The 14,881-nt window shown below is 40.2% G+C and overlaps 1 protein-coding gene and 2 non-coding genes across 3 annotated transcripts in view; 2 read left to right on the forward strand and 1 right to left on the reverse strand.

Annotated features, from left to right (window-relative positions):
* Positions 1 to 14,881, reverse strand: part of LOC148826019 (guanylate-binding protein 5-like) — a 78,837-nt gene that overhangs the window by 31,631 nt on the left and 32,325 nt on the right. The gene's annotated exons all lie outside the window — the stretch shown is intronic.
* trnaa-cgc (transfer RNA alanine (anticodon CGC)) lies at positions 7,679 to 7,750 on the forward strand. The gene has a single exon. It is a non-coding gene; the product is annotated as a tRNA-Ala (tRNA).
* Positions 11,682 to 11,753, forward strand: trnat-cgu (transfer RNA threonine (anticodon CGU)). The gene has a single exon. It is a non-coding gene; the product is annotated as a tRNA-Thr (tRNA).

Here is a 14,881-nt window from a genome sequence, read left to right on the forward strand (position 1 = left end):
TTTGTCTTTAGCCAAAAACCTGTGAATGTAGAAAAAAGGTGACGTGCCTTAGTTTCTATGGCACAATCAGTCATCGTATCCTTTAGTTAAACATAATGTTGGTAAATCAAAAGTCCCCAGAGACGCATTTCAAAATAATCCGACCTCAACACCGTCTCCCCTAAATGTGATGGGGTTTCTTTGGATGTCCTTAAGCATCCTGATAGTTGCACAGATTTCAAACTTTTGGCACAAGTCAAACTAAGAAGTTAATAGTTTAGCGCCTAAGTCAATATCACCGGGAATGTGACTATGCAAACTTAAATAGTATTCAAAATATTGCAATTTTGTTGTAGTTTAAAAAGATATTTTAGCTGGGGATCCTCAAATGATGAGGGTAGAGAAGAGAACCATTCGACACCATAAGGAGTGCTTAACGTGTGATAAAAGTGTTTTTTAATCACAAAGTGAAAATATTGAATTTGTCTTTCACTTAGACGTTCATCAAAAGCTCATTAAACAATGAAGGAGAGGCTCGTGTTCCGAATTCTCTTCGTGTCTCATTGTCTTGCTTTGATTTTTAAAATGTACACTGTTGGCTATTCACTCTTCCTAACATGATTAAAGAGCCGAGTTTAGTTCAGAGGTAAAGCATCTCATGCATCGTATGAAGCTCTGTTTTCTATCACCAGCATCTCCACTCTGGATTTCTTTTTAAGCGCGATATCTTTTCTGTGATTTCTTTCGTTTGAATTCCCTCATGTGTGAATTTCAGCGCGACACATAAACTCGTTTGTTTTAAAGAGATGCAATTTTTAAAACAGACAAAATGAAAGACTTATTAACTAAATACACATAGAAAACGTGCACCTAATTGAGAAAATTTGGACTGGGGCGATGTATTATTGTAGCGGCGCAAGCTCACAGTGGTGCACTTGAGGAAAGCGGTACAAGGGCCAGTGGCGCATTGGATAACGCATCTGATTACGGATCAGGAGACTGTAGGATCGTAATGCTCTTAAACCCAGTACCATAACCGCAGTGTGTTCAGTCCTACACAACCTTTCTGTCGACTGAATAAACCTCCTGTTCCATCTCCATCTTCTTCCCGCACATTACGGCTATTTCAGCACCTTTATTGTTGGACCACAGTCACAGATACGTAAGGGACACTATTCTGAAGAACTGTCTTAAATAAATAACATTGCAAAAGGTAACAATAAGGGTTTCTTAACGTAACCTTACATTTGGCCGTACAATACAATTTTCTGTACCCTCAAATAAAAAAAATCTTACTGCTTTCTCCTGAGAAGTGTAGTGTCAAATACAAGTGTAGTGTCAAATCACAATAAATTATTCATCAAATATACTAAATTAACACCCAGATATGACAGATATGACAACACACAGCTATGACAGAACACATTGAAGACTTAAGCCCTTTACATTTTGATTTCCTTAATTTCCATTCTCTTCCCTCCCCAGGATAACTGAAAACTAACTATAATAAAGACTATATATGCATTACTTGTAATACAGCTACTAATAAAGATATACATGGAACTTAACTATTAGTAAATAACACTTTTATTAATAAAAACGAGTATTGATAACATTCATTGTCAATACTTGTGGTGTCTGGAAAGCAATTTTATTTAAATATAATAATACTTTTCAAGCAAGTGGTGCATAAGCTTGTTACTTAATGAGTACATTATTTCCATTACATTCAAGACAGTTCTAATGTGATCGATTGTTCTGCTTAGTCCGCTACCGAGTTGCTTAAAACCTATGAAGAGGTGGTTTAAGCTAGACTCCTAATGCAGTAACATCTAATGGGCAGCAGCTTTTATTTTAGGTTTGTTGCAATTGAGAACAGGTTTAGTACAGAGCTGCTGACAAATTTCAGCGGAGTTTATTGTATATAAGTTTATTGCAATTGACCCATTGTAGCTACCAATCAGCACCAAGAAAAAACAAACTTCACTTGTGCTTTTTAAAAAAAGGGACACAGAGTAGTAGTTTATGTGGTAATTTCAGGTACTGTACAGTAATGCATGGGGTCCTATCAATAGAAAAAAAAAATAGTTGTAACCCAAAAACACAACAAACACAAAACGAGAAGTCTTCCGGGAACCTAGGCAAATCCCTGTATTAGTCTAACAACTATGAAAAAAAAACAACCAAACGCAACAACTTCAAAAGAAGAAGAACATTACAAATCTGGGGATCAACAAAAACACAGAGTCTAATGCGAGAGCTTTTTCAAGTCTTCAGTCCTCCTCTCGTCTCAGTAGACCTCTCTCATATATTTGTGTACAGGTCAGCTGGAGGTACACAGCTGATGGTAATTTAAGTAGGGAGCTGCGTCAGCATGCATGGGCTTCAAAGAAAAAAGTCAAGGTTTATTCCATGCTGAAAAAAGAAGGAAACACAATGTTTCATCTGTGGAGCCTTGTTCGATTGTGACTCAAAGTAAACTTTTACTTGTTCATTTGATGTTAATTTATCTCCATCAAATATCTAGGAGTATCTAAACTCAACAGGTGCTTTCAGTAGTTAAGTACACTGCTCCAGATGAGACTCAAACTCACAACCTCAACATGACTCCACTGTGTATTGCTGTAGAAGTACTGCACACTGACCGATTGCACCACTGGAGCTGTGCAAGTTATGCTCCTCATACAGACTGACGCTGCAGAAACACAGGGTGAAAACGATTTCGGTTGTGGATCCATCTCCACATGGGGAACAGTAAAATAGCAAGGAAAATACAAGAAAAGAAACTGAAAGAATTGTACTAACAGCAAAAGGGGACGGAGGGAGGTGGTCAGACAAGTAAATCAGCCTGGCAGATTATTTGTAGCGACATTTTTTGAGTCAATCAGCACACAGATTTCTCTTCATGTGCCTTAAACTGTGCAGTTTCTATTTCTGTTGTAGATAGGTTTCTTCAGAAGTCCAGTAAATTGACAATAATGGAGAACTAGCTGACGCACCCCGTCGTGAAGACCCTCTGTAAGGTGATTACACGTTTCATTTTCAAGTCGCCTCCTTTACACGCAATTGCAGCCCTGACACTGAGAGAAAGCATGAGAAATGGCTTCAATTTCAATGTAAAAACTCACCATAACACGGACTTACACTGGGAAAAGGTGATTGCACTTTCTGCTTATTGCTACGGCCTTCCCCCCGGTTATGAAAATGTCTCACAGTTCTGACACTGATGTGTGAAAGACAATGTAACAGACTATCAAAATCCTGAAGTACAAGAAATTTTAATGCACCATTTTTTTTAATATGACCCTCTGATCCTGGCATGTCAGAATACATTTCGAAAAAGTATGGCATGAATTGCACGAATTGCAATGGCACAAATTGTTGAAAATATCACTGACCTTGCCGATATTTGCAGGGGATACGAATGTTTTGCACATGTTGAACTACAACACGTAAAAATTGAGCTCCTTAGTCATTATCACCGGGAATGTCCAATAATGACGAACATCAGTAGCTTCAAGGAAACTTAGACTCGCACATGGAGTTTTATCTTCGAATGGAGGGTGGGAGAATTCATTTAGACTCTCGTTGCTCATTAGCTAAACTATATGACACAGCTAAAAATAGCTAAAAATATGACACAGATTTGTTCGAGAAACTTGTAATCACCTTGAAAAGAGTCTTCTTGAAGATGTGAACCAGCTAGCTCTCCACTGTCAATTGACAGGACTTTAGAAGAAACTGTTCTCATACAACCAACATACAAATTACACATCTTAAGTCACATGAAGAGAAATCCTTGTACTAAATAACATAAAACTGTCACTGCAAATTATCACCAAGCTGTTTTATGTGTCTGACCACCTCTTTCCTACTTTGCAGCTTTTCTTCATCGCTATTTTACTGTCTCTTTCCCCCATGTGGAGATGGATCCACAGCCGAAACTTTAGGTCAGTTCCTGTTACTCTGTCCGATTGAAAGAGCTGTATTAAAGGCACTCCCACCTCTGCAGGAAAGTTATTGCTGCTCTAAACACAATATACTGCAGCCAAATATAGCGATACTGTCACTGCCTGTGGGCCACGTGTTCCTGCTGTCAGCCTATTATGTCATGTCCATCCACACCCAGAAACATTACTGCTGTAGCACAAGAGTTATATACATGTAGGCGCAGTCAATAGAGCATGAACCTCTTAATCTCAGAACTGTGGGTTCAGCCCCCACATTGGGTCCCTCTGTGTCAATTTGATCCCCCCAATCCTCCTAGCATGACCTGATGGCGTAACAGTGATACCCAGTGCCTTATATGACCTTTGCGTAATTCAGTTTTCTTTCCACTTGATTGAGATTTTCATCTGAAATCATTGGCCAAACAAGAGTTTGTCTAAATCGAGGGAGATCTGCTCACAAGCAAGTATTAAACACTTCAGCATTTACTGTTCGAATACCACACTTTGTCAAAACACTGCCGCTTCTTAAGCTAATAAGTAATGGTTTTTGAGCACGGATTGTATTGTTAATGCTTGTATTAAAAAAGCATAAATTCACATAATGGAATTTGGAATGAACAAAGTAGTCCAGCCCCTTTACAACATTACATACTCACTGATTAAAGCTTAAAACTACAGCAGCAGGAGTAACAATAATGGCAACAACATGTTTGGAGTTCGGCATTTCATTTATACTGCGGAAACATCGTATCGGAATGAACTGCCCGAGATAAAAGAGTAATTGCGGCTTCAGATCGTTTTTACACAGCATTGCGTTGTTCTGTTCATGCTGACTATACGCTTTAAATTTGTCATTTACTGCAAGCGTTGCTTTTCCAGGCTTTTCGGAAATTCCTCGCATTTGAGCCAGCACTAAAATATTTCATTCCCGTCGCTGAATACATCGTGGAAACGGTATTAGCAACGGAATGCTGTCACACATGAAACCTTTTTGTTATTCGGTTCTGAAGTTTGAAAATGAAAATAAAACGGGGGTCACTTCATAGGCTTGAAAGAAGTCCAAGCAGCATAAAAACCCGCGAATTCTCACAAAGGCTGCACCTTTCTTCTGCTTTTTGTATAAATCAGCCTTAAACATTTGAATGCATACCTTACTGCTGCTAATCACATTCACGTGTTTACGAAGCTTTTTTCTGTCCGTTATGTTTTTGCTAAGTAGTTTCTCCGTTTTCCTCGTACTGTGATTGTCAGCGAGCACAACAAGACTGAAACAGTGTAAAGGCAGGTAAAAAAGACAGGGTAAAACGCCTGACTGTCGGGAGTGGGATTTGAACCCGTGCTTCTATTTGGAGAGCGAAACACAAAGCTTAAAAGACACGTATCTGTGAATTTGCTGTTTTAAACCGCTCGACTATCCTGAAGAAATGGATGCTGATTGCACCAGTTGAATCCGATTTTCCGTAACTTTAGGACGATTGATACGACTGGACGAACACAATTTGTGGCGTTTAGTATGACATGGAAAACGGTACCGGAGCATTCGGGTCCGGACTACCAGACTCAGAAACAGTTTTTACCCCCGCACTATTAAACTATTAAACTCCCAGCCTCTCTCACTCTCACCTATGATCTGAACCTCACAGTGCCTTCTTTCTTACCAAAAACCCAAACACACATTGAAAATCTACCTCTACCATACATGTCAAAAGCTCACTCCACATTATTTCTATCCCTTTATTTCATTCTTTTGATGCATGTTTTTGCACATAACCTGTTACCTTTTTGTTGTTTTGCACACTTCCTGTTGTAGTTTTTTGCACATCGGCTGTTGTCTCTGTCTTTCTTTTGTAATGCAATTGTATTGTTGTTGTGTTGTTGTGTTTTTTTCTTTGTACTACTTATGTCCGAGAGCTAGCTAAATAGCATTTCGTTATACCATATACCTGTGTATAAGTATAATGACAATAAACTTGAACTTGAACTTGACATAGTCTTGCAGGCAGTATATTATTTTATCGTTTACTCGTTTAAAAAAACAGGGTCTTCTCTTTCCTAAGTCAGATTTTTAGTGCTTTCGAACGTTACTTCCAACCTGGACTGATAGCTTACCCGATCTGTTTGTGATGAGACCATGGAGTCGGGGGCTGTACCAGGCGCACGTTCCTTCCCAATGCTGAGGCGATCATTCCGAAGATAGTTGTGAAGAGAAACAAGCTTTGTCAACTAAAAAACAAGAGTTCTAATCACTGGCGACAATTATGCTCTCTTACTATTGAGACTCCTACATTGCGAGTTTTTTGAAGACTTTGAAACTAAAGGAAAGCAGTGACAAATGAAACAGGCACAGGTGAGGTTGGGACGCATTCCCTAACGATCTCTCCTGTTTTAGAAATGCTTTATAAGGCGTGTTTGATTCAATGGACAAACAGTATACTAACTGTACAATGCAGATCTATGCGGCATTCGTACTGGATTTGAGTGGGATTCTGAAATACTTCTTGCAAAGGTATTCAGACTTTCTAGAACCTATAATACAACCACAGACCTGAAACTCGCTAGCTTCCAATCTCTGATGTTGCTGTCCTTAAACTCGGACGTGATGTTCTGCAGACGTGCAGTGTCCCTTTGCTCTCATTGTTTTCAAAACGACCTCCGTTGTCGGGCGCAGTTGAAGTAGAACTGGCCTGACTGCACAGGAAAGTACGCAATGATAAAATGTTTCTACGGCTCAAAATGTCCCTTTAGACCCTCGTCATGTCTCTGTGAGGAACGGGCAGGTAGAGAGGTTTAACAGATGCTCATGATGTTTCACACGGGGTGTTACCTGTTGTAGTGTTTCAAAAGATGTGTTAGCGGACCACAGATTATCTTGATAAGATTTGGGTTTGTACTGGCTGGGATTCAAACCCGACTCAATTATTTGGAAGGCGCCTGTACAACCAACGCACTTCCGAGAAGCACCTGCAAATGATCACAATCCTTTCTCTCACCTACAAAGTTATGGAGACACAGACGTCCAAGGAAAACTAATTTTATTCACTCAAGGCTACACTCTTTTGTTGTGATGTCATTTTAATTAATATTAGCTTTGATAAGGTGTCGTTTTGCCTCTTAAAGTTAAAGTCTGCTCCTTTCTTCCTGGTATAGAAATAACATGTTCCATCTTTGTTTAAAAACACCGCTAATTATTCAGCACTAATTATTCAGCTCTAACGCCGTTGTGCATTGACAAGACATCTCAAAAGGACTTATTAAATAAGAACACGATCCTTCCTGTTACCATTCCTGTGGTTGGGGCGTTGTTTCACCCTTTTATGTTCTTCTACAATATTTGCAGACAGGGCTTTATCACTCGGGTTGTACAGAACAAGTGTGCATCGGTCCATGAAAATCATCAGTAGTGCTGTTTTTCTATGCATAGTTTAATCAAGAGCACTTAAAAGATGCAAAAAGCTTTTAAATAAAACAGAATTGAAAGACAGTCGAGTAAGGAGGTAGAAAAAAAGCACTCCCCCGTCTGGGAATTAACCACCGTCGCACGTGTGACTGGATACAAAAATAGTAGATTAATTTGTGCCCAGTCTCTTGAAGCTTCAATGCGATTATTTTTCCTTCCTTATTTCTTCATTCCCATGAATTTACTCTGTAGTAGAGGAAACGCGAAAGTGGGAAACTGCAGGCATTCTTCGTGAGTGGTGGATTGTGATCAGTGAGCATCTGGACAAGTCTGTTCCATTACGTTTTCCATCGGGGATGTAGCTCAGTGGTAGAGCTCATGCTTCGCACGTATGAGATCCCGGGTTCAATCCCTGCCATCTCCAAGTGCTTTGTATGACAGTACTCACATCGCAATTTTCTGTTGATTGAGAACTCTTTGCTTGTGTTCAGAGAGAGCCAGGTTTACTAAATGCAGGCACACTCGACGTGCTGCAGAGTTGCGCTGCTGTTTTAAATGTACCTCATTTCGTTCTGTTAAATCCTAATAATTTTATGAACTAATAATTTAGTTCAAATTCAGGAAATCCAGAGATTGCTTCACACTTGTCGTGACTGTTGCAGAAAACACCTGTTGAATCTCACCCGGGATTTCTTGAGAGATCATTCAGCGAGCGAATCCTCCTTCTGAACTCCGCACTAAACTGAAAGCTTCACGAACTCCTCACTGCGTGTCCTGTACTGTTACAAATGCTCTCGTCTAGATTTGAAGCACAGCCATAAACACACTTTGAACTTTTTCCGTTTGTTAATGAAAATTTAAAAGAGCATGACAAGTATTGATCGTATAAAATATCCATGGCACAGCTCGAGAAAGTACTGAAGGACTACAAATCGACTTTTGATGATTACAAGAGATTCAAGAAACACAACCGTCCGCACCTGGGTTTGGATCCTGAACGCTAGAGTTAAAAGAACATAAGCGACGGATATGACCTATAAACTCTCTTAATTGTCTTATAGTTTATGAAATAAAACAATTTCTTAATAATTTCTAACTGTTGATAGACGATTTATTGAATTTTAACAAAATCACAATTGCAAACTTTTTCGGTTAAACTGTTATTCACATACTCTAACGTAGATAAACGTTAGTGTCTTCCGGTGTGTGAGCCAATTTCTCCAAAAAATATTTGTTAGTCTGTCGGGAGGCTGTGCAAGGTGTTAAGAAATAGAATTTCTAAAATACAGGCTCCCTAAGCTTAACATCAAGGCAGAAAAAATGCTGTTTTCTCTACAGAAATGCTCTTTAGATTTCAGCACTGTTGCAACTCCCTTTATAAAGGGTGTGCACACGTATACAACCAAGGCATTGAAAGTTTTTTTTTAATTATTGTTCCAAAAAATGTTCCATTTGTTTTCTTTTTTAATGTTGTTGATTAAAAGATTTTATTACATGTGAAAAAAAATCTGAATGTGAAAAAAGGTCAAAATGCTATTGAAAAAAATCAGTAATGTCAGGAAAGATGGATTGTGGGAGCCCTTTAACTACCCATGTCATGCTGTATTTCTCACTCATTCTACTGGGAGTGGTGCCGTCGCTTCTGGATAAAGTCTGTCAGTGGTCATTCCAGATGGGTCAGGTATGACTGCTCTTCGGCACAAGAGACATGTGACTTGCGAGGATCCCGACAGTGCGGACTTTCGTTCAGAGCCCGGATAGCTCAGTTGGTAAAACATCAGACTTTTGCTCTGAGAGCACTGGGTTCAACTCCCTGTTCAGGCCGTTGTGCTGTTCTTAAGTCTATTGTGAATGTCATTCGAAATAGTCTTTTATCTTTCTCTCTTCTAGCTGTATTGTGGTTATTTTAAATGTCCATTACTTGTATTTACAGTAGTGTATTTAGTGTTTCATTTCACAAACCGAAAATGTTCAAGTAGATCTTGTCACTCTACTCCACGTAATCATCTAAATTAAATCACAGTAGAGTACAGAATACGCAGTGAGGAGCTCACACAGTGAGTACTCTTGAATACGACGAGAGGAAAGGCACACTGCACATCTGCAGAACATCACGTCCGAGTTTACAGCGACAGCAGAGGTTAGAAGCAAAGTAGTTTTTTATTACTCGCTCGCTGAACGATCTCTCAAGAAACCTCTGTTGAGATTTAACGGGTGTCTAACAATCACGTTCAAAAAGGTGACGATAAGTTTTTTTTTAACTAGTAGCCTTAATGGCAACAAAGTGTGAGTAATCTTAAAGCAGCTGCAGATGGAGTAGCCGTAATGGCAACACAGTGCTTTGAGTTCGGCTTTTCTTATTTCTTCTGCAGAACCAGTGGTATCGGAATATACTGATCCGTATAAGAAGCGCTTTCGGTTTCTGATCATTTTTATTGAGCGCTGCTCTAAACTTTACATTTGCTCGGGCTAGTTTTCCCCATGAAAAAAAGACATATCCCTAATTACATGATTTCACTTTTCTTATCAACGAGTAGAAATAAAATATATACTTCATTATAAGTACCACAGGCAAGATGGCTGGTGGTCTAAGGCGTTGCGTTCAGGTCGCAGTTACCCCTGGAGACGTTTGTTAAAATCTCACTTCTAATAAAGCGGTCTTTCTCGTTAGAGTAGAAACGATAGAAGCCTTAAGCGGGAAAAAAGTCACAACGTCTCGCATTTCACGTGTTCAATGTTATCTGTCTCAGTGGTTGCCTCGGTGATTGATGGCTCTTCTCCCTCGCAGGGTGACGGCAAACTTCTTCAGAGAGGGAGTCTCCCACGCACGGCTTTTCTTTATCAAGAGCTGAGACAACAGAAACAGACTTCAAACTGACATGAATTACTTCTTGAGCGTTTATGATCGTCTTTAAAAGCTGAGAGCAGGTGAAAAAGTCTTTGGAAATGAGGAAATGACTGCTGACAGTAAACATAGATGACGCTCAGCTGCGGACAAGCACTCCTCGTTAGTATAGTGCTGAGTACCCCCGGTTGTTGCGCGGGAGACCGGGGTACGTTTCTGTGACAGGGCGCTGGTTTAATTTTTTAACAACCTGACTTCACTTAAAAAGTGTGTACTGTGTACTACGTTTCGGACTAGTTACTGCGGTAGAATATGGAGATCATCTCCAGCTTTGAGCTGAACTGCAACAAGAAGTCATGCTAAATGTAGTATAGTGAGTAGAAATCGCGAGACAACAGAATGAGAGAGTAGAAGGCGGGAATATATGGTGTAAGGGCGTGATCTGTGTAGTTAATAAAGTAGTTAAAATAATATAAAAACGTCTCTTTATTAAGATACACATTTATGGCGACGAGAGATGAGTGCTTGACGGACTCAAAGCGAGCAGAACACTGCAGATTTTAGTTCTCTTGCTGGTAGAAACGAACTTTTGAATTTCCGGACTTTTCGTTTAGCTTGCGCCATGGAAGATACTGTATGGCAGCCGCGCCGAGAATGCCCAGCTTTTTCCACCGCTTCCACTGAACCTCGGAGCTCTAGATTTGTATACGGAATACAAGATATGGATGGAGTCGTACAGATTTTTTTTTAAACAGCCAGTGGATATACAGAAGCTCAGGATGCCGTGAGACGTGCTACATTACTGCACTGTATCGGGGCTCCCGTGCAGCGGATTTTCGCCAACCTCCCTGGAGAAAAAGGTACATATGAACAGACTGTAGCTGCCTTAGACGCGTACTTTACACCGCGGAGAAATGTGGTTTTGGAACGGCATAAATTTAGGCAGAGAACTTAGTCTCAGGACGAATCTGTTGATGCTTTTGTGACTGCACTAAGAGAACTGGCTAAATCTTGTGACTTTGGAGTATTGGAAACTGACATGTTAAGAGATCAACTTGTGGAAAATGTGCACATAAGAGACTATAAATTGCTGCAGGAGGAAGGGCTGACTTTAGAAAGAGCTCTTACAGTCGCTAGATTCATGAAGCAGCTCAAGCAGAATCAAGAATGCTTTCTGACCACAGTGACACTGAACGGGACGCTCGCTCAAACTTTACAAATAAAAGCCGAGCAGCAGGACGCAGTCATGCTAGAGAAATAGAAGAACAGGGGACGGCTGACATTACATGTTACAGGTGCGGACTAACAACGCACAAAGCAGATAAATGCGGAGCGTGAACAGCAAAATGTCTACACTGTAAGAAAACAGGACATTATGCACATGTCTGCAGAACATCACGTCCGAGTTTAAGGACAAGTATCCCTTTTATTGTTGTTGCTGCCTCCAGGCGATGTAAACCAGATTCAGAAAAAAATAATTTGAACAACATTATTCCCATGTTTTCTTGAAGGCGCGGTGGCCAAGTGGTAAGGCGTCGGTCTCGTAAACCGAAGATCGTGGGTTCACACCCCACCTGTGCCTGTTTTATCTGTGACTGCTTTCCTTTAGTTTCAAAGTCTTAAAAAAACTCGCAATGTAGGGGTCTCAATAGTAAGAGAACATAACTGTCGCCAGTGATTGGTATTCTTGCATATCCTACCTTGTTTTTTAGTCGACAAATCTTGTCTCTCTTCACACCCATCTTCCGAATGATCGCCTCAGCATTGGGAAGGAACGTGCGCTTGGTACAGCCCCTCACTTCATGGTCTGATCACAAACAGATCGGGTGAGCTGTCAGTCCAGGTTGGAAGTAACGTTCGAAAGCACAAAAATTCTGACTTAGATACGAGAAGACCGTGTTTTTTTAAACGATAAAATAATATACTGCCTGCAAGACTATGTCAAGTTCAAGTTCAAGTTTATTGTCATTATACTCATACACAGGTATATGGTATAACGAAATGCTATTTAGCTAGCTCTCGGACATAAGTAGTACAAAGAAAAAAACACAACAACAATACAATTGTATAACAAAAGAAAGACAGAGACAACAGCCGATGTGCAAAAAACAACAACAGGCAGTGTGCAAAACAACAAAAAGGTAACAGGTTATGTGCAAAAACATGCATCAAAAGAATGAAATAAAGGGATAGAAATAATGGGGAGTGAGCTTTTGACATGTATGGTAGAGGTAGATTCAATGTGTGTTTGGGTTTTTGGTAAGAAAAAAGGCACTGTGAGGTTCAGATCATAGGTGAGATGTGAGGTGAGAGTGAGAGAGGCTGGGAGTTTAATAGTTTGATAGTGCGGGGGTAAAAACTGTTTCTGAGTCTGGTACTCCGGACCCGAATGCTCCGGTACCGTTTTCCATGTCATGCTAAACGCCACAAATTGTGTTCGTCCAGTCGTATCAATCGTCCTAAAGTTACGGAATATCGGAAGCAACTGGTGCAATCAGCACCCATTTCTTCAGGATAGTCGAGCGGTTTAAAACAGCAAATTCACAGATTCGTGTCTTTTAAGCTTTGTGTTTCGCTCTCCAAATAGAGGCACGGGTTCAAATCCCACTCTTGACAGTCAGGCGTTTTACCCTGTCTTTTTTACCTGCCTTTACACTATTTCAGTCTTGTTGTGCTCGCTGACAATCACAGTACAAGGAAAACGGAGAAACCGCTTTGGAAAAACATAACGGACAGAAAAAAGCTTCGTAAGTACGTGAATGTGATTAGCAGCAGTAAGGTATGCATTCAAATGTTTAAGGCAGATTTATAAAAGCAGCAGAAGAAAGGTGCAGCACAATGCAATTTGTGAGAGTTCGCTGGTTTTTATGCTGCTTGGATTTCTTTCAAGCCTATGAAGTGACCCCCGTTTTATTTTCATTTTCAAACTTCAGAACCGAATAACAAAAAGATTTCATGTGTGACAGGATTCCGTTGCAAATACCGTTTCCACGATGTATTCAGCGACGGGAATGAAATATTTTAGTGCTGGCTCAAATGCGAGGAATTTCAGAAAAACCTGGAAAAGCAACGCTTGCAGTAAATGACAAATTTAAAGCGTGTAGTCAGCATGAACAGAACAACGCAATGCTCTGTAAAAACGATCTGAAGCCGCAATTACTCTTTTATCTCGGGCAGTTCATTCCGATACGATGTTTCCGCAGTATAAATGAAATGCCGAACTCCAAACATGTTGTTGCCATTATTGTTACTCCTGCTGCTGTAGTTTTAAGCTTTAATCAGTGGGTATGTAATGTTGTAAAGGGGCTGGACTAGTTTGTTCAGTCCAAATTCCATTATGTGAATTTATGCTTTTTTAATGTAAGCATTAACAATACAATGCGTGCTCAAAAACCGTTACTTATTAGCTTAAGAAGCGGCAGTGTTTTGACAAAGTGTGGTATTAGAACAGAAAATGCTGAAGTGTTTAATACTTGCTTGTGAGCAGATCTCCCTCGATTTAGACAAACTCTTGTTCGGCCGATGATTTCAGATCAAAATCTGAATCAAGTGGAAAGAAAGCTGAATTACGCTGGGTACTGGGTATCACTGTTACGCCATCAGGTCATGCTAGGAGGATTGGGGGGATCAAATTGGCACAGAGGGACCCAATGTGGGGGCTGAACCCACAGTTCTGAGATTAAGAGATTCTTGCTCTATGGACTGCGCCTATATAACTCTGGTGCTACAGCAGTAATGTTTCTGGGTGTGGATGAACATGACATAATAGACTGACAGCAGGAACACGTGGCCCACAGGCAGTGACAGTATCGCTATATTTGGCTGCAGTATATTGTGTTGAGAGCAGCAATAACTTTCCTGCAGAGATGGGAGTGCCTTTAATACAGCTCTTTCAATCAGACAGAGTAATAGGAACCGACCTCAAGTTTCGGCTGTGGATCCATCTGCACATGGGGGAAGAGACAGTAAAATAGCGACGAAGAAACAGAAAGAATTGTGCTCGCTGCAAAATAGGAAAGAAAGAGGTGTTAGGACACGTAAAACAGCTTGGCGATAATTTGCAGCGACAGTTTTATGTTATTTAGTACACAGATTTCTCTTCATGTTCCTTAAGATGTGTAATTTGTATGTTGGTTGTATGAGAACAGTTTATTCTTAAGTCCTGTCAATTAACAGTGGAGAGCTACCTGGTGCACGTCTTCAAGAAGACTCTCTTTAAGACGATTACAAGTTTCTCGAACAAATCTGCGTCATATTTTTAAAATAGTTTAGCTAATGAGCAACGAGAGTATAAATGAATTCTCCCACCCTCCTATTCGAAGATAAAACTCCATGTGCGAGTCGAAGTTTCCTTGAAGCTACAGATGTTCGTCATTATTGGACATCCCCGGTGATATTGACTAAGGAGCTCAATTCTTACGTGCTGTAGTTCAACGTGCGCAAAACACTCATATCCCCTTCAAATATCGGCAAGGTCAGTGATATTCTCAACAATTTGTGCCATTGCAATTCGTGCAATTCGTGTCATAGTTTTTCGCAATGTATTCTGACAAGCCAAGATCAGAGGGTCATATTTGAAAAATGGTGCATTAAAATGTCTTGTACTTCAGGATTTTGAAAGTCTATTACATTGTCTCTCACACCTCGGTGTCAGAATTGTGAGACGTTTTTATAATCAGCGGGGAGGGCCGTAGCAATAAGCAGAAAGCA

Source organism: Atractosteus spatula, chromosome 10 (genome assembly GCF_055471065.1).
Source record: "Atractosteus spatula isolate fAtrSpa1 chromosome 10, fAtrSpa1.hap1, whole genome shotgun sequence".
Lineage (NCBI taxonomy): Eukaryota > Metazoa > Chordata > Actinopteri > Semionotiformes > Lepisosteidae > Atractosteus > Atractosteus spatula.